Here is a 19,700-nt window from a genome sequence, read left to right on the forward strand (position 1 = left end):
GAAGCTATTGTCTTCATCCCCTGCCACCAATTCCAGACCCTTGCCACTGATTCCATCACCCTTCCTGGCCACTGTCTTAGATTAAATCAGACTTTAATGGAAAAAATAATCGGGTAGGGTGTAAAATGGGCTGCTGATTCGCTATCATCCGCTTTGTGCTGCCCAAGACCACTTTCAGCCCTCCGTCTTTTCTGCACACTGTGCACATAAATGTTTGGGGGTGGGGGGAGGGAGACTAACTGGTGTGCCACATGCTTTTGACTTTTTGAGATTACATTTCACATATTTACTTAAACGTCAGAGTATTGTTTGCTGCGATAGCCAAGGTCAGTGCTGTGTTGATGGGACTGACTTATCTGAGTAACTCACAGTTACCGTTGTGATATTTATCTAACGGGCTTGAGGAATGATGGTGCTAAACTCAGTTAAATCTGTTGTGTCGCGTTTAGGCCAGTGCCAGTTATAGCAATGTCTCACCATAAGATGTCCCTAAATACATTGATATATTAAATACAACACTACTTCACTCTTAGCTTCTTACAAAGATCCTTTCATGAAAGATTGTTCTAAATCATGATTTTACAATCAGATTGTTATGTTACTAACATCTAAAGAGTGAATTACTTTAAGGCTTTTGGCCTCAAAATTATGCCTTGCAAAGGTTAATGTACAAATGCTATATCTGTTAATCTACAATTCCTTTGCCTGTTATTGTAACTCAGACATTAATCTGTTTCAAGCAGATAAAGAAATAGCAGATGAAGAGATAATCCAACCTAGACAACCAGCAATAGCTAACTAAAACCTTCAAAAAAGCTGACACAGCCTCTGAAAAAATAAAGCTGACTACTCAAGAGCTTTGAAACAGAGGCCTATGAGATAATGAAGACAGTGAATTAAACCGAGGGTGCAGTGGGACATGGGCTTTTTATAACCTACGCTACAGGTATACTCAACATCCTACCACTTTTATTGCAGTAAACTAAATCAGTTAACAGCAGTGGTGATTTCGAAGAAACTACTTAAGTGAGTACTGAAGGCATGAGGTCTACTTTCCACAGAGGCCTGCCTCTTCCCAGAACAATTGGATTCTTGAAACCTAATTTGGTGCATTTATTGGTATTTTTGAGCCAACAGAGCAGAACTTCAGCATCGTCTTTTGAATTAAGTAAAAAGCATCACTGCTCTAACCTACTCCCTGTTTTGCTCCCGAGCCTTTGCAATATCACAAATGCAGTGACAGGAATTGCACAAGGGAATATTCACTTTATTTCACAAAAGCAACTGCAATTAGCATCGAAAAAAATAAATCTCCACAATACCTTGGCATGCCACAGAAAGTTTCTTTGTGGAAATTAAAAAAGCTTTTAGAAGCTATATTTTGGCAGCTTATTTGTTATGCACTCAACTCAAAGTTATATCTTGCATGACAACAATTTGAATTATCCAGTAGTTTGAATTAAACAAAACAGCACAGAAGGTTTTTTTCTTTGCACAATTTAAATTAAAATTCACAGATAAATTAAGGGGGTAGACTGTATGTGACTTCTTTGGAGACAAACTACAAACAAACATATTGTGCAACTTCAACTAAGCTTGTATTCCCTTGAATATAGAAGATTAAGAGGTGTCTAATTATAGGGTATGGTAGCATAGTGGTTATGTTACTGGGCTAGTAATCCAGAGGCCTGGACTAAAATCCAGAGTCATGAGTTCAAATCCCACCATGGCAGCTAGTGAATTTAAATTCAATCAATTAATTAAATAAAATTCTGGAATTAAAATACTAGTATCAGTAATGATGGCCATGAAACTACTGGATTGTTGTAAAAACCCATCTGGTTCACTAATGTCTTTTAGGGAAGGAAGCCTGCCGCCCTTACCCGGTCTGGCCTATATATGTGACTCCAGACCCACAGCAATGTGGTTGATTCTTAATTGCCCTCTGAAATGGCCTAGCAAGCCACTCAGTTGTAAAATCTCGCTCAAGAAGGCGGCTCACCACCACCTTCTCAAGGGCAATTAGGGATGGGCAATAAATGCCGGCCTTGCCAGTGACGCCCACATCCTGTGAATGAATAAAAAAAAATTTAAAAAATTGAGGTGTTTAAAATGATTAAAAGATTTGATAAAAGATAGAGAGAAACTATTTCCTCTGGTGGGAGAGTCCAGAACAAGGGGACATAACCTTAAAATTTGAGCTCAGCCGTTCAGGGGTGAAGTCAGGAAGCATGTTCAGGGGCTGAATGGCCTGCTTATGTTCCTAGAAACCATCAGCTCATTTTAAATTTTTCAGGCACAACAAATAATGGAAGAATGTAATAACTGATTGATTCCAGTCCTGCTGTCCAGACAATCTGATTCTAACAGGCTCTAGTCCCTCAAGGCAAATTATCCCATTGGTTGATGCTGACAACTTCCAATAGCAGTGTAAAAAAAAAGCTGATTTTCCTTATGAGTCAGAAAAACTTATAGATGGTTTGGAAGCACTGACGGTCAGAACACTGACATTTGGCATGTGCAAGTTTGTACATGAATTTTGTATGGCATCAGTTGAAGGACTAAATTTAGTGTAGGTTAAGACTAAGTGTAGATTCTGTAGGATTCTACATTCCTGAGGCTGCGCTATTGCACTGTTTGGAGTTCAAATCAGCCTGAAAACAAACCTCACTCCTCACTGCAGGGCCTGCCTTTGCTCCCCAATCCAATTTCAAATCCTTTTTTTTTTCCTTGTATTGATGCTCAGTTTCTTTGAAAATGATCAAATTCAAGCCCAAGAATGACATAACAACTTGCAAAGTACATTATTTCATTATAGAAAGCATTTACCCTACTTCTGAAAAACAATAGTTCTAAACGTTTTAAGTAGAGGTTGCATTCCAATATTAAATAAGCCAATCAACTGTGATGTACAGAATTTTAGTGTTGAAGCAAATATTCATTCAAAGACATGAAGATGTGTTGGCCAGAACTTACTGTCAAAATGACAGTGAGACTAATGATGCTCCCTATTATTTATGCACAAATCGCACAGCAACTTGAGGCGAGGGCAGATGTGAAGTTAAACCAAAAATCCAGAAGTTGCTGTCCGAGATGCTGATGGCTTCCAGAAGACGGCGTCTCACTGTCTGACTCACCATTCAAGTGCGTTGAACGCTGTGAAGATCCTGTCCTTGGATGGTAGATACGAACTAAACTCGCCACAGAAAGGTAGGGCTTGTCCATTTCAGTCTAAGTACCCTTTTTAACAGTGTGATAAATGTTATTTACTGTGAAACAACCTCTCTGGCACTGAAAATTAACTATTACAAGTGTGGAGTCTCACTCCTTTAGTTGTTGGGGATTTGATTGCAAGCCTCTACTGTCTTGCACAGATTTTGGTGTCAGCTGGAAACTTACTGCCCATACACCCGACACCGCTGTCCAGGTCATTAATAAAGACAGTGAACAGAAGCAGGCCCAGAACCAATCCTTGGGGGACACCACTCGTCACACGCCTCCGGGCTGAACCACATCAGTTAACTACAACTTTTTGGCTGGGGGATTGGAGCCAATTCCTAATCCAGCAATTCAAATTCCTACTGAAACCACAAGATTCTATCTTGTGAAGTAACCAATTGTGAGGTACCTTATCAAAGGCTTTCTGAAAGTTCAGGTAAACAATGTCCTTTATCCACTACCCTGGATAATTTCCTTCCGGGGGTGGGGGAGGGAATGTTTAGTTATGGTGCTCCAGCCATCATGGTGTGGGAATCGACTGGATGTTAGACGGTTCTTCTTTTCCCAGAGAGTAGTGAGCTTCTGGAATACATCGCCGGCTCGTGTGGTGGGTGCTGACTCTCTGCCTTCAAGATGGAGCTGGAACAGTTCTTGATTTGGGCACAGCTTGCATTATATAGAAGGTAAGTGTTTTTACAGACAATACTTGGTCTATGTGATCTCCTGGACTGGTTTCGATTGCCTGAGGGTGTTGGAGAGCAATTTTTCAGAGTATTTTTTACCTTATTGGCCCTGGATTTTTCCCTCTGTTTTTTTGCCTCTTCCAGGAGATTATATGCCAGTGGAGGGGTGGGAGTGGTGGGGAGGGAGGGAGGGAGGAATGGTGCTCTGGCTATCATGGTGTGGGAAAGGCTTGATGGACTAGCTAGTCTTTTCCTGCCAATCAATTTTGTTTGTTCATAGAATCATAGAAAGTTATGGCACAAAAGGAGTCCATTCGGCTCATCATGTCCATACCGGCCGAAAAAGAGCTACCCAGCTTAATCCCACTTTCCAGCACTTGGTCCGTAGCCCTGTAGGTTGCGGCATTTCAAGTGCTCATCCAAGTACTTTTTAAATGAGTTTCTACCTCTACCACCCTTTCAGGCAGTGAGTTCCAGACCCCACCATCCACTGGGTGAAAAAGATTCTTCTCAGCTCCCATCTAATCCTTCTACCAATTACTTTAAATCTATGCCCCCTGGTCACTGACCCCTCTGCTAAGGGAAATAGGTCCTCCCTATCCACTCTATCTAGTCCTGTCATAATTTTATATACCTCAATTAAATCTCCCCTCAACCTCCTTTCTTCCAAAGAAAACAACCCCAGCCTATCCAATCTTTTCTCATAGCTAAAATTCTCCAGCCCTAGCAACATCCTCGTAAATCTCCTCTGTACCCTCTCTAGTGCAATCACATCTTTCCTGCAATGTGGTGACCAGAACTGTACGCAGTACTGAAGCTGTGGCCTAACTAATGTTTTATATAGTTCTAGCACAACGTCCCTGCTCTTATATTCTATACCTTGGCTAATAAAGGAAAGTATCCCGTATGCCTTTTTAATCACCTTATCTACCTGACCTGCTACCTTCAGGGATCTGTGGATATGCATTCCAAGGTCCCTTTGTTCCTCGACACCTCTCAGTATCCGTCCATTTATTGTGTATTTCCTTGCCTTGTTTGCCCTCCCCAAATGCATTACCTCACACTTCTCTGGATTGAATTCCATTTGCCACTTTTCTGCCCACCTGACCAGTCCATTTATATCTTCCTGCAGTCTATAGCTTTCCTCCTCACTATCAACCACACGGCCAATTTTTGTACCATCTGCAAACTTCTTGATCAAGCCCCCCACATTCAAGTCCAAATCATTAATATATACCACAAGAAGCAAGGGACCTAGTACTGAGCCTTGCGGGACCCCATACATGTTCGTATGTTATGTTATGTACGGAGGACAAGAAAAGAGCATCAGGCTCAAACACCCCCATCCTATATTTTGTTGGACCATGTCCCCATGTACTAGCCCTCCCTCTCCTCCGCTTCTTGGGAGAGGCAAAAAAAAAATAAAGACCTTTAGCCAATTCAGGAATCCTTTTTCAGAAATTCATCTTTGATCCCTCACAGGCAATCTGACCCATTTTTGGTGAACATTCCCAAGTCTTCTTCCTTCCCCGTTACCTTTAACTTACACCCATGCACGCTAGACTCCATAACCTAGAAACGCTTTGGCACTGTGCCTGTTTTAGAGATGTAAAACAGGCGCCTAAGCATGCAATATGGTGGGTGACGTGCACCCACACATTCTGAGCTAGAAGTGCGCCACCCACCATATTGGCAAATGCTCCAGTTTGGGCGACCTGGGCTCGCCCCTGAAATAGGCGTTTGTCCCTTTGCATATGCAAATAGGGGGCTTAACATCTGTTTTGGGATTCCTTTCTGAAATTAGGCTGCCCTGAACACAGCTGATGCCACGTTTAGGAAAAACAGGCCTACATGCGGCCTAAAGAGACCGCTGGAGGCCACCACCAAAAAGGTAAGTCTTGTTCAAAAGAATACTTAGCTGAATGTCAAGCCGAGAGGAGAAGGAGTGCTCCGCCCATCTCCAACAGTCTCAAAGACTGTTGCTGGACTCCCTCCCCATACCTCTCCCCGCCTATCAGGACCTACCTGAGGGCCTCCGCCACTACCACAGTGGCCCGAAATTGATGTCCGCTTTGCAGACGAGCTGCCTGAGGATGCGGAGCAGGGGTCTGCAGCTCATTGGTCTAATTTAAATGCGGCCCCAAGACCAGTTTCGATCAGGCCTCAGGCCGACCTGCTCCAGTGCAGCAACCATTCCCAGTTCCCAGCTAATCAATTTCTCCCATGGCTCCAAAAATCTGTTGCACTTCCAGCATTCTCCCACCACAACTCCCTCAGGGAAATGACTGGTCAGGCACAAAGAGAATCCGACCATACCTAGTGTAGACTCACAATATATGAACTACAGGGTAAATTGGGAAGACGAGGGGCAGTAGTAGCTGCCATATCAGAAAACAAGGCTCTCTGGTAGGAAAAAGGGGATAAGGATATTGGAGGAGTAGATTGGAATCATCTGGCAGAGGAGCTGCGAACCATCGCTCCCCAGATAACACAATGACACAAGGAGCCGATGATGAGAATAAACTGGATTGTGAAGGCTTAGATGAGGACCGCAATGTGGAAGTCGCAAAAGTCAAAGAATCATGTAAGCAAACCTGAAGCGTGTTGCAGAGTAAAAGACCAGAAGGGAGAGAAGCAGTCATCAAGGTTCTAGAAAGTATACTGAGGACGAGGCTAGAACTCCCGGCTGGTTCCCCAGTACCCCCTTTCTATTCACTATATCCCATCCTTTCAGCAACAGAGGAGAAGGAGAAAACTTTTATAAACAGGAGAGCCAATACAAGCCTGAGAAATGGCCTTTCCCACATAAGATTTTAAATCGGTATAAAATTGAGTTAAGTAGGAAACATCAGAGAATGAAAATTAAGATGAGAGATAAAGGATAGATATTTTAAAACAGGGGAAAAAGGTGAAAGGGAAAGTTTCCGTCTCTCCCACTGTTACAAGCTACTGGATTTTTCTTTAGTTTTAGTGTACTATCTCTAAGTGTGTTGCACTCTGCAGCATGCACAGTTACGGGACTATGTCCTATTTTAGGTCTGCGAGATTTGAGATTGAAATTGATTGTTTTCTTTGCAATTCAGCAAAGTTTCTTTAAATTTAGTTGAAATCTGCCGGAGTATGGAGCTGCTGTGATGAAGCTGGCTCCACATTTGGGATGACTTTGACCCTGTGGGTCTACAGCCGTCCAATGGGGGAAGTTAGTCGGTAGCAGAGTACAGAGCATCCAAGACCACGAACAGTTGAGACATCAGGTCAAGATTGTGTAAGATGTTCTACTCCAAGTCTCCACAGATGAAGTAAAACGGACAATGTGATATTTATTACATTTATTATTGGGAGTATAATATGATAAGGACTTAGAAACTGTAAAATGTGCCATAAGAGAATAACATAAGTGAATAATTTGTGCCATAGGTGAATCCAATTTACGGTACTGTAATAAATGCAAACAAGAGATTTGCAGATAAAATGGGATCGAGAGGTAGAGAGTGATCGATAACATAACAGAGGTAGAAACTAGACCAGAGGAGAGTATCTTCAGGACAAGACAATTACAGTCGAATGCTGCAGGAAGGGTAGGTGTGACAACGGGGTATTCGGGACAGGAATATCAATTTGGAATTGGATAGATGTTGAGACTATAAAGAAGTATGCACGTCATTATGAACATGCGTGGGCCGATCTGGTCGATGCACTAATCCTAAACGCAATCAATGAGCTAGCACAGGAAGAACAATATACCGTCTATAACATGCACAACATTGCCAAGTTTTTTACTCAGACGCAGGATAAAATAAATGAGATATATGAAAGGGAAATGAGTGAGCAAAGGGAATAGGACAGGCAACCATTTGTACGGCATACAGAATATACTTGCTTTTGTTTATTGATCAAACACTGGGATTTTTGATGCAAGGTGAAGTCTCGGATATGTTAAGGGACTATGACCGTCCGTTGGTATTCTAAGGGAAACAGTGAAACAAATGTGAGGGTTGAAGTTCCATCTGCATCAACAATCCGCAATCTGAGGTACGCTCCTGTTCACCTAATGGGCCAAGTTAAGGATAAGAATAGACCTCGATTTTTACCTATCCTTATCTATCATGGATGTTATGACCCAAGTATTTACTGAACTGGCAGAACCACATTCTGCGGGATATTTAGCAGGAGAAGTGTGTAAGCAAAGGCTAAACTCACCTAAGTTAACGGTGCGTGACAGGAACGCTGCATTATAGAAGGTGCCCAATTTGGATTGTTGTGTCCAGCAGGGGAACCAATACCTAGGTCGATGTGAATGTTTCCCTGCACACAGGCCTGAGTGCAGACGGTGTAGACACGATCTACAATTGAGACTAAAACTTTAAAATGGGAGGCGCAGGAAAGGATGCATGAACGAACTTGTGGTGACGCAAACAAAAGAAGCTTGTTATAATTTGCAGTTAGAGATTATTCCTGCTCTGTTACATTTTTCCTTCTGTATCTTTTGTCTTCTGATTTATGCAATTGAATGTATGTAGATTTTTTATCACACTGAGAGAAATGGTACACAGTTTTACTAAGCACAATCGGGAAGAGATTTGGGTGAACTCACATAGAAATAACGGGAATGGGATAAAACAATGCACAGGAAAATAGAAGGGTTACCTAAAGGAATGAATAGGCAGATGGGGGATGTTATATCAGAATGAGGGGTGTCCCTAGTTTTAATGGAACGACTGGCAGAGAAACAGGTTAGGGATATTGGCAATCATTCAGAATAACAAAGACTAAGGAACAACTGATCTTAAAGGCAATTATGTATGGAGGGTTTTTACAATGATCAGATTCAAAAGGGTGTTAAATGCTATTGAAAACAATTGGATCCCAAATTTTATATTGGACAAACAAATGAAAATCTGGAAATCAGATGGGAATATGGATTGTGTAAGGTGTGTAGACTTGGATTGGTGTATTATACCAGGAAGCCTTGCAAGCAGAGTGACATTGTTTCATGACTGATTCCTGTGGTAGTGGCAATACCACTGCTATCTGCTGATGTAAAACTGATGGAAGTATTGAAAGTGGAATCGATGGGTTGTTGGAGGAGGATATACATGAGGAATTGTAAATCATCTGAAGATTGAAGATATCAGTAAAGGGGAAAAGAAGTGTTCTGGATTGCACCAAACACTTCATTCTGTTCCAGGAAAAGTGGATCATGGTTGTGCAGATGTGACGTTTTACAAAGTGCACTGCCAGCTTGTGGTTTCACTGGATGAAGAATTCCCTAATTGCATTATTGAATTTGAAAAGGACCAATGTGGTTTATTTGGTGAGAGGAAGGTATTGCATTACAACCAACTAGAAGCACTACACGAGGCAACACCATATGTCCAGTTTGGTGGTTAACATCTTGCTTTACACCAACCAGAATGACTAAACTGGGGCTAAAATATAAGTGCCTGTTGTGGCCACAATGATACAAAAATGCAAATAAACATTACCCTCCAGACAGAAAGCTTACGAGTGATTGTAAATTTTGGCGGCAAAAGCATTAAGTGCATGAAAAGTGCTATCAGAAACATTAGATGGAGGTAGGGAGCGTCCACTAACTCAGACAATGGGATATGTAACCCCCTCCCATGAGTTTGAACTTGGGCTCCATCGGGTCACCCAGGTAGTTATGGTAGATCACAACATCACCAGACTGAAGTTCGTTGGGGATTTGATGGAGGAAGCATTACAGGCTGTAACTCATTTTGGATACCCCATTCCCCCCTTTTCATGTAGACTTAAAAGTGTCCTGGATAGAGGTATCACCTCTTAGAAACATCTGATCAAAATGCAGCAGGATAATAAGGAAATAAAGAAATGTATACAGACCCTTGGGGCTAAAGCATGGTGGGAGACTGTCTATAATACTGGACAGCAGCCCTGGTTAAGAATGTTGTCTATGTTTTTGATTTGTGCTCAGGGAATTGTATTGCTTGTATTAATTATGTTGGGAAGCAATTTGCGATGCTTGCGAAAGAAATTGGGGAAATGCGCAGATAACCTAGAATTAGCCACACTTATTGAGAAGTAGTAACTAATGAGGGGTCAATAGGAATATTTCCCCCTCAAGGTGAGGACTGTAAGAAAGTACCAACAAACCAAGAGAATACATGAGAGACAGACCTAGCTAGTAATGGGCTAAAAGCCCCACAAAGTAGGAAAACTAAACTAGACACTTAAATAATAGGAAAGCTGCAGCCCCTTAGGAAACTGCTATATTCAGCTATTTTAGAGGACCTTTACATTGCTTCTGTAAATGTGGCATCGGCTTCAGGACAACCTTCGTACCCATTCCATGAATATATCGACCATTCTTGAAAATAGAGGAACTGATACTATTGTCTAACTCACCACCTGCAAACAGTACGTGCAAAACTGCACCTTCCTCTGGCACAAATAGGGTATATAAAGACTGGCTTTTAGCCAGAAGCCCCGCAGTCAGAGAAGGAGGAGAGTTAGACATATCCAGGGGATTCATGCTGGCTTCAGGCCTAACCCTGTGTAACTCTCTGAGGGTTAGATACTTCCAGGGGATGTAAATGCTGGCTTCAGCCTAACCCCCTGAAGAACTAGGAACGGGTCATCCACGCCGGCTGTCCAGTTGCCAAATGGGTAATATCATGCTTGTTTAAGACTGTTAGTTACTGCTCAATGATTGTTATATAAAATGATCAAACGCTGTCTGTGGAAAAAAAAACCTCAATTCTCTAACCAATATGGTGTCAGGTCAGATTAATTGAAAGGAATCATCATACCAGCATACAGAATCCCAACACGAGCTAAGAAATAATGATTGATTGAAACGCTTCTCAGGATGGGACGACTCCCACTTCTTGTTCCTGCTCCTCCTTTGTCCACTTTCCAAGTGGATACTTGAAATCTCCCACTATTATGACCTTCCTTTCATTGGCTGCTTTTGTAATCTGATTACACAGCTGCAACTATCCGCTCTCTGTTTAATGCTCCCCAACAGAGTCAGAGAGGTAATCTGGCATTTTTGACGAACCTCAGCTGAAACCTGAATATTTCCCACTTACAACATCAGCATCTGCTACTTTTATTTCTTTCCTAATGAGGATGATTACCTCATTCCTCCCATGACCTACACAATGTGGACTTTGGTATATTTTCTTCAGAACTAGCCTCAAAACTAAGCAAATATTTCTGTGAGGATTATCAGTTTAGCGTTTTCAGCAGCTACATTTAGTTGCAGATGTGTTAGTTTAGTTCTCGTACTTCCAGCACTTGTGTAGAAGCAATTTATAAAATCCAGAGATAATTTGGCACAATGTCGTATTCTGATTTTATCTTTCTGTTGTGGGTCCAATTAAAGAGGTGAGTTAATTACATTGTTTAAAACAAGACTTTATGTGGTTAGACTCTTGTGTTGTTTTTGTATAATATGTATTTTGGTCCCTTGTCAGATCAGTTTAAAGAAATTGTGAAGGCTTTCTCCAATTTAATAGCAAATTGGCTAAAATTGTCAGTGAGTTATAGTCTTATCCATTGCCCAGCATTGCAAGTAGATGTCGTAATCCGTGATTCTGTGCTAGCTGGTCGATAGCAGTCCTGAAACCACTGCCAGGACACCACACTATTCAATATTTTTCCATCTCTCTTTAATGATTTTGTACTTTCTTTCTATTGTGTTGTTTATTTGCCCATGAACAACAACTATAACTTCTTTAGGGATGCTCTCAACTATGTTCTATATTGATTACCTTGTTCCCCGGAAAAGATAGCACAGTAAAATTGGATTTCTTTTGTCTGCAAAATTCCCCGTCAGTACACATTATAGTGGAATCCTCACCAAATAAGAAGATTCCACTTGCCTTGGCCTTCTGTGTCTGCTTATCCTGCTTTACCATTTTCATATCAGTCTCAGAAATATTGATATTGCATTGCTGCTTCCTCATAAACATATTTTTTCCTTTACCTCCTCAGTGGTGTAGATATGCTGTCCTCACTAGATGTTCTCTGAGTGGAGCCCGCATTGAACTTTCAAAGGTATGAACTTATAATAACATTATTACAGTGAAAAACTATGAGCGAATGGTAAGATAGTGACTTCGTCTGTTGTGCTATTGTGAAACTAGGTCAAGGCATGAGAATGTAATATTTTGATCACAGAACACTGTATAAGAATGTAATATTTTCACTCTATGCAAACTCATGAGCATGTAATAATAACATGGTTATACTGTACAAAGGTATGAGCATGTCATAATATAATGATGCAGTGCCAAGACATCAGTCTGTTCTGATAATGTGATACTGTGACAAGGTGTGGGTATGTTCTGATAATGTGATACTGTGACAAGGTGTGGGTGTGTTCTGATATTGTGATACTGTGACAAGGTGTGGGTGTGTTCTGATATTGTGATACTGTGAGAAGGTGTGGGTGTGTTCTGATATTGTGATACTGAGAAGGTGTGGGTGTGTTCTGATATTGTGATACTGTGACAAGGTGTCGGTGTGTTCTGATAATGTAATACTGTGACAAGGTGTGGGTGTGTTCTGATAATGTAATACTGTGACAAGGTGTCGGTGTGTTCTGATATTGTGATACTGTGACAAGGTGTCGGTGTGTTCTGATAATGTAATACTGTGACAAGGTGTGGGTGTGTTCTGATATTGTGATACTGTGACAAGGTGTCGGTGTGTTCTGATAATGTAATACTGTGACAAGGTGTGGGTGTGTTCTGATATTGTGATACTGTGACAAGGTGTGGGTGTGTTCTGATATTGTGATACTGTGACAAGGTGTGGGTGTGTTCTGATATTGTGATACTGTGACAAGGTGTGGGTGTGTTCTGATATTGTGATACTGTGACAAGGTGTGGGTGTGTTCTGATAATGTGATACTGTGACAAGGTGTGGGTGTGTTCTGATATTGTGATACTGTGACAAGGTGTGGGTGTGTTCTGATAATGTGATACTGTGAGAAGGTGTGGGTGTGTTCTGATATTGTGATACTGTGACAAGGTGTGGGTGTGTTCTGATATTGTAATACTGTGACAAGGTGTGGGTGTGTTCTGATAATGTGATACTGTGACAAGGTGTGGGTGTGTTCTGATAATGTGATACTGTGACAAGGTGTGGGTGTGTTCTGATATTGTGATACTGTGACAAGGTGTGGGTGTGTTCTGATAATGTGATACTGTGACAAGGTGTGAGTGTGTTCTGATATTGTGATACTGTGACAAGGTGTGGGTGTGTTCTGATATTGTGATACTGTGACAAGGTGTGGGTGTGTTCTGATATTGTGATACTGTGACAAGGTGTGAGTGTGTTCTGATATTGTGATACTGTGACAAGGTGTGGGTGTGTTCTGATATTGTGATACTGTGACAAGGTGTGGGTGTGTTCTGATATTGTAATACTGTGACAAGGTGTGGGTGTGTTCTGATAATGTGATACTGTGACAAGGTGTGGGTGTGTTCTGATAATGTGATACTGTGACAAGGTGTGGGTGTGTTCTGATAATGTGATACTGTGACAAGGTGTGAGTGTGTTCTGATATTGTGATACTGTGACAAGGTGTGGGTGTGTTCTGATATTGTGATACTGTGACAAGGTGTGGGTGTGTTCTGATATTGTGATACTGTGACAAGGTGTGAGTGTGTTCTGATATTGTGATACTGTGACAAGGTGTGGGTGTGTTCTGATATTGTGATACTGTGACAAGGTGTGGGTGTGTTCTGATATTGTGATACTGTGACAAGGTGTGAGTGTGTTCTGATATTGTGATACTGTGACAAGGTGTGGGTGTGTTCTGATATTGTGATACTGTGACAAGGTGTGGGTGTGTTCTGATATTGTGATACTGTGACAAGGTGTGGGTGTGTTCTGATATTGTGATACTGTGACAAGGTGTGGGTGTGTTCTGATATTGTGATACTGTGACAAGGTGTGGGTGTGTTCTGATAATGTGATACTGTGACAAGGTGTCGGTGTGTTCTGATATTGTGATACTGTGAGAAGGTGTGAGTGTGTTCTGATAATGTGATACTGTGACAAGGTGTGGGTGTGTTCTGATAATGTGATACTGTGACAAGGTGTGGGTGTGTTCTGATATTGTGATACTGTGACAAGGTGTCGGTGTGTTCTGATAATGTGATACTGTGACAAGGTGTGGGTGTGTTCTGATAATGTGATACTGTGACAAGGTGTGGGTGTGTTCTGATATTGTGATACTGTGACAAGGTGTGGGTGTGTTCTGATATTGTGATACTGTGACAAGGTGTGGGTGTGTTCTGATAATGTGATACTGTGACAAGGTGTCGGTGTGTTCTGATATTGTGATACTGTGAGAAGGTGTGAGTGTGTTCTGATAATGTGATACTGTGACAAGGTGTGGGTGTGTTCTGATAATGTGATACTGTGACAAGGTGTGGGTGTGTTCTGATAATGTAATACTGTGACAAGGTGTCGGTGTGTTCTGATAATGTGATACTGTGACAAGGTGTGGGTGTGTTCTGATATTGTGATACTGTGACAAGGTGTCGGTGTGTTCTGATAATGTGATACTGTGACAAGGTGTGGGTGTGTTCTGATATTGTGATACTGTGACAAGGTGTGGGTGTGTTCTGATAATGTGATACTGTGACAAGGTGTGGGTGTGTTCTGATAATGTGATACTGTGACAAGGTGTGGGTGTGTTCTGATAATGTAATACTGTGACAAGGTGTCGGTGTGTTCTGATAATGTGATACTGTGACAAGGTGTGGGTGTGTTCTGATATTGTGATACTGTGACAAGGTGTCGGTGTGTTCTGATAATGTGATACTGTGACAAGGTGTGGGTGTGTTCTGATATTGTGATACTGTGACAAGGTGTCGGTGTGTTCTGATAATGTGATACTGTGACAAGGTGTGGGTGTGTTCTGATAATGTGATACTGTGACAAGGTGTGGGTGTGTTCTGATAATGTAATACTGTGACAAGGTGTCGGTGTGTTCTGATAATGTGATACTGTGACAAGGTGTGGGTGTGTTCTGATATTGTGATACTGTGACAAGGTGTCGGTGTGTTCTGATAATGTGATACTGTGACAAGGTGTCGGTGTGTTCTGATATTGTGATACTGTGACAAGGTGTCGGTGTGTTCTGATAATGTGATACTGTGACAAGGTGTGGGTGTGTTCTGATAATGTGATACTGTGACAAGGTGTCGGTGTGTTCTGATAATGTGATACTGTGACAAGGTGTGGGTGTGTTCTGATATTGTGATACTGTGACAAGGTGTGGGTGTGTTCTGATATTGTGATACTGTGACAAGGTGTCGGTGTGTTCTGATAATGTGATACTGTGACAAGGTGTGGGTGTGTTCTGATATTGTGATACTGTGACAAGGTGTGGGTGTGTTCTGATATTGTGATACTGTGACAAGGTGTCGGTGTGTTCTGATAATGTGATACTGTGACAAGGTGTGGGTGTGTTCTGATAATGTGATACTGTGACAAGGTGTCGGTGTGTTCTGATAATGTGATACTGTGACAAGGTGTCGGTGTGTTCTGATATTGTGATACTGTGACAAGGTGTGGGTGTGTTCTGATATTGTGATACTGTGACAAGGTGTGGGTGTGTTCTGATATTGTGATACTGTGACAAGGTGTGGGTGTGTTCTGATATTGTGATACTGTGACAAGGTGTGGGTGTGTTCTGATATTGTGATACTGTGACAAGGTGTCGGTGTGTTCTGATATTGTGATACTGTGACAAGGTGTGGGTGTGTTCTGATATTGTGATACTGTGACAAGGTGTGGGTGTGTTCTGATATTGTGATACTGTGACAAGGTGTGGGTGTGTTCTGATATTGTGATACTGTGACAAGGTGTGGGTGTGTTCTGATATTGTGATACTGTGACAAGGTGTGGGTGTGTTCTGATATTGTGATACTGTGACAAGGTGTCGGTGTGTTCTGATATTGTGAAATGTAAGGAATCTTACAACACCAGGTTATAGTCCCACTGTTTTATTTGAAAATCACAAGCTTTCGGAGGCTTTCTCCTTCGTCAGGTGAGTGTGGGATTCGGATTCCATGGAAGGTTGCCGCATTTATAGTCCGAGAACAATACCTGGTGATTACAGATAATCTTTCCAACTGCCCGTTGTCAAGGCAATCAAAGTGTTCAAACAGAGAGATGTTACCGACAGGACCACCGAATACACAAACGGCCAGAACAAAAGACAGAGAGAGAGAGAGAGAGAAACATCCGAAAGGTGTTGTAAGATTCCTTACATTTGTCAACCCCAGTCCATCACCGGCATCTCCACATCACTGATATTGTGATACTGTGATTAGGTGTGGGTGTGTTCTGATATTGTGATACTGTGACAAGGTGTGGGTGTGTTCTGATAATGTGATACTGTGACAAGGGGCTTGATGTTACCAGGGCTGCAGGTTCGCGGCGGGGGATCTATTGGGTGCGTGGGTAACGTGCCCGACGAAATCAGTCTGCCCCCCCGTGCAATCGCAGCCTAATTGGATTCACTTACCTGGTCTTCTGGGTTCCCCACTGCTGATCTGCGCGTCGGGCAGACTGCGCATGCGCAGTAAGCTCTGTCAGCTGGAGGAGCTCTATTTAAAGGGGCAGTCCTCCACTGACCGATGCTGCAACAAATAGCAAAAATTACAGCATGGAGCAGCCCAGGAGGAAGGCTGCTCCCAGGTTAATGATGCCTCACTCCAGGTATCATTAGATGGGGTGAAGAGGAGGGGGAGGACAGAGATCTTCCCCCCCCGGCGGGCGGGAGGTAGTGGCCTGCCTCTGCCACCAGGAAGGCCTGGCTCGAGGTGGCAGAGGAGGTCACCTGCATCACCAAAATATTGCCCACCTGCATACAGTGCAGGAGGCGCTGTAATGTCCTAAGTAGGTCAGCCAAAGTGAGTACACTTACTCATTCCCCTACACTCCATCTGCCACATCACCGCCCCCCACCCCACACCTCCTTCTGCACTGCCAACACTACTCTGTCACATCACCCCTCACACCCACTCAAACCTCATCCTCATCTTACCTGCACTTACTCACCTCGCCAGTACTCATCCCGCCACTACCACTCAACCCAATCCTCATACAATCTCATGGCTCTATCTCATACTCACCCTCTCATGCATCTCTTTCACGGTCAGCCTCACTCAACCTGATACTACCTGTGCTGCAGCCACAGGCCATTAATCACATATGTGCAGTAGGAAGCGTAAGGCAAACGTGTCGTGAGCATGAAGGGGATGCACAAGGGTGTTTGAGGGTTTGTCATGGTTTTTACTTATATTGAATTTCTGACCAACTCACATTACATATTATATTGGCACCAGTACTGCCACGTCTTTGCGAATCTTGTCTGGTTTGTGCAATAATGCCCTTTCCTGAGGATCACAATGAAGACCCACAACTAATGACACCCATTGTGTCACTGCAGAGTGGGTGTAGGTGTATTTGCAGGGCTCTTTTGTGCAGACGACTGAGAGACGTCGGCGATGTCCCCGGTGGCACCCTGGAAGGATGCGGAGGAGAAGTTGTTGAGGGCAGTGGTGACTTAGACAGCGACAGGTAAGAAGATGGTGCTCGGTCCAGCCGGGAGCAGCTTGGCATGAAGGAGGCTGCAGATGTCCACGACTACATGCCGAGTGACTCTGAGCCTCCGTGTGCACTGCTGCTCAGAGAGGTCCAGGAAGCTGAGCCTCGATCTGTAGACCCTGTGGCGAGGGTAGTACCCTCTGTGACGCATCTCTCTCTGCGGTTGCCCTCCCTCCTGCTGTGCAGGTGGATGTGTCACAGCACTGTGTTGTGGAGCTCCACGTGTCAGAGGTGGATGGCGTGGCCAGCGAGGCTGGTGATGCTGTTCGTCCTCCGAGGAGGTCATGACTGCAGCTACGCCGGCCCCCATCCGGAAGATGTACATCTGAGGGGGACGCAAGGTAGGTACATGTCTCTGGACCCCGGGGTAAGTGCGCAAGTTGGTGAATTTTCTTGTCAGGAGGAGGATGGTGGAGGCCAAACTTTGTCCCAAGTGACAGAGTGGCCTCCTGCAATGAGTGAGGGTCTCCCCCCCAACCTGTCAAATGCACCTTTGCAGCTGCCACAGGCTGACAGCTGCAACACGTCCATTTCAACTTGGAGTGTTTTCCCCAGTATGGGAAACAGTCCCAGTTGTCTCTAAAATCCCACCCCTCCTCACATTTTCACTTAATCAGGTCTGTTAATGACCTGAAATAGCTAGATAAATATTGTTAAGTGGCACCCCGCTGGCTTTAATTGCCTGCGGGAGTCCCACATGCGGGGGCTGCGCGCACACGTCGGCGCGTCTGTGGGGAACCCAGAAGTGGGCGGGTTGGAGCCGGGCTCCGAATCCGCTCCGGGATTCCCCGATTTTCGGAGCCCCCCCGCCAGGAACGCACCCGATAGCGGGTGCTAAAATGAAGCCCCTGGTGTCGGTGTGTTCTGATATTGTGATACTGTGACAAGGTGTGGGTGTGTTCTGATAATGTGATACTGTGAGAAGGTGTGAGTGTGTTCTGATATTGTGATACTGTGACAAGGTGTGGGTGTGTTCTGATAATGTGATACTGTGACAAGGTGTGGGTGTGTTCTGATAATGTGATACTGTGACAAGGTGTGGGTGTGTTCTGATATTGTGATACTGTGACAAGGTGTGAGTGTGTTCTGATAATGTGATACTGTGACAAGGTGTGAGTGTGTTCTGATATTGTGATACTGTGATTAGGTGTGAGTGTGTTCTGATAATGTGATACTGTGACAAGGTGTGAGTGTGTTCTGATATTGTGATACTGTGACAAGGTGTGGGTGTGTTCTGATAATGTGATACTGTGACAAGGTGTGGGTGTGTTCTGATATTGTGATACTGTGACAAGGTGTGAGTGTGTTCTGATAATGTGATACTGTGACAAGGTGTGAGTGTGTTCTGATAATGTGATACTGTGACAAGGTGTGGGTGTGTTCTGATATTGTGATACTGTGATTAGGTGTGGGTGTGTTCTGATAATGTGATACTGTGACAAGGTGTGGGTGTGTTCTGATATTGTGATACTGTGACAAGGTGTGAGTGTGTTCTGATAATGTGATACTGTGACAAGGTGTGGGTGTGTTCTGATATTGTGATACTGTGACAAGGTGTGAGTGTGTTCTGATAATGTGATACTGTGACAAGGTGTGGGTGTGTTCTGATATTGTGATACTGTGACAAGGTGTCGGTGTGTTCTGATAATGTGATATTGTGACAAGGTGTGGGTGTGTTCTGATAATGTGATACTGTGACAAGGTGTGAGTGTGTTCTGATATTGTGATACTGTGACAAGATGTGGGTGTGTTCTGATATTGTGATACTGTGACAAGGTGTGGGTGTGTTCTGATATTGTGATACTGTGACAAGGTGTGGGTGTGTTCTGATATTGTGATACTGTGACAAGGTGTGGGTGTGTTCTGATAATGTGATACTGTGACAAGGTGTGGGTGTGTTCTGATATTGTGATACTGTGACAAGGTGTGAGTGTGTTCTGATATTGTGATACTGTGACAAGGTGTGGGTGTGTTCTGATATTGTGATACTGTGACAAGGTGTGGGTGTGTTCTGATATTGTGATACTGTGACAAGGTGTGGGTGTGTTCTGATAATGTGATACTGTGAGAAGGTGTGAGTGTGTTCTGATAATGTGATACTGTGACAAGGTGTGGGTGTGTTCTGATATTGTGATACTGTGACAAGGTGTGGGTGTGTTCTGATATTGTGATACTGTG

The 19,700-nt window shown here is 43.2% G+C and overlaps 1 long non-coding RNA gene across 2 annotated transcripts in view; it reads left to right on the top strand.

Moving 5' to 3' along the window:
- The first annotated feature begins 10,907 nt into the window (after positions 1 to 10,907).
- Positions 10,908 to 19,700, top strand: part of LOC137321155 (uncharacterized) — a 224,104-nt gene continuing 215,311 nt past the window's right edge. For both annotated transcript variants that reach the window (XR_010962725.1, XR_010962724.1), the window contains exons 1-2: positions 10,908 to 11,273; positions 11,883 to 11,945. This is a non-coding gene — a long non-coding RNA (uncharacterized lncRNA). The remainder of the gene's footprint in view (positions 11,274 to 11,882; positions 11,946 to 19,700) is intronic.

The sequence above is a fragment of the Heptranchias perlo genome, chromosome 4 (genome assembly GCF_035084215.1).
Source record: "Heptranchias perlo isolate sHepPer1 chromosome 4, sHepPer1.hap1, whole genome shotgun sequence".
Classification (NCBI taxonomy): domain Eukaryota; kingdom Metazoa; phylum Chordata; class Chondrichthyes; order Hexanchiformes; family Hexanchidae; genus Heptranchias; species Heptranchias perlo.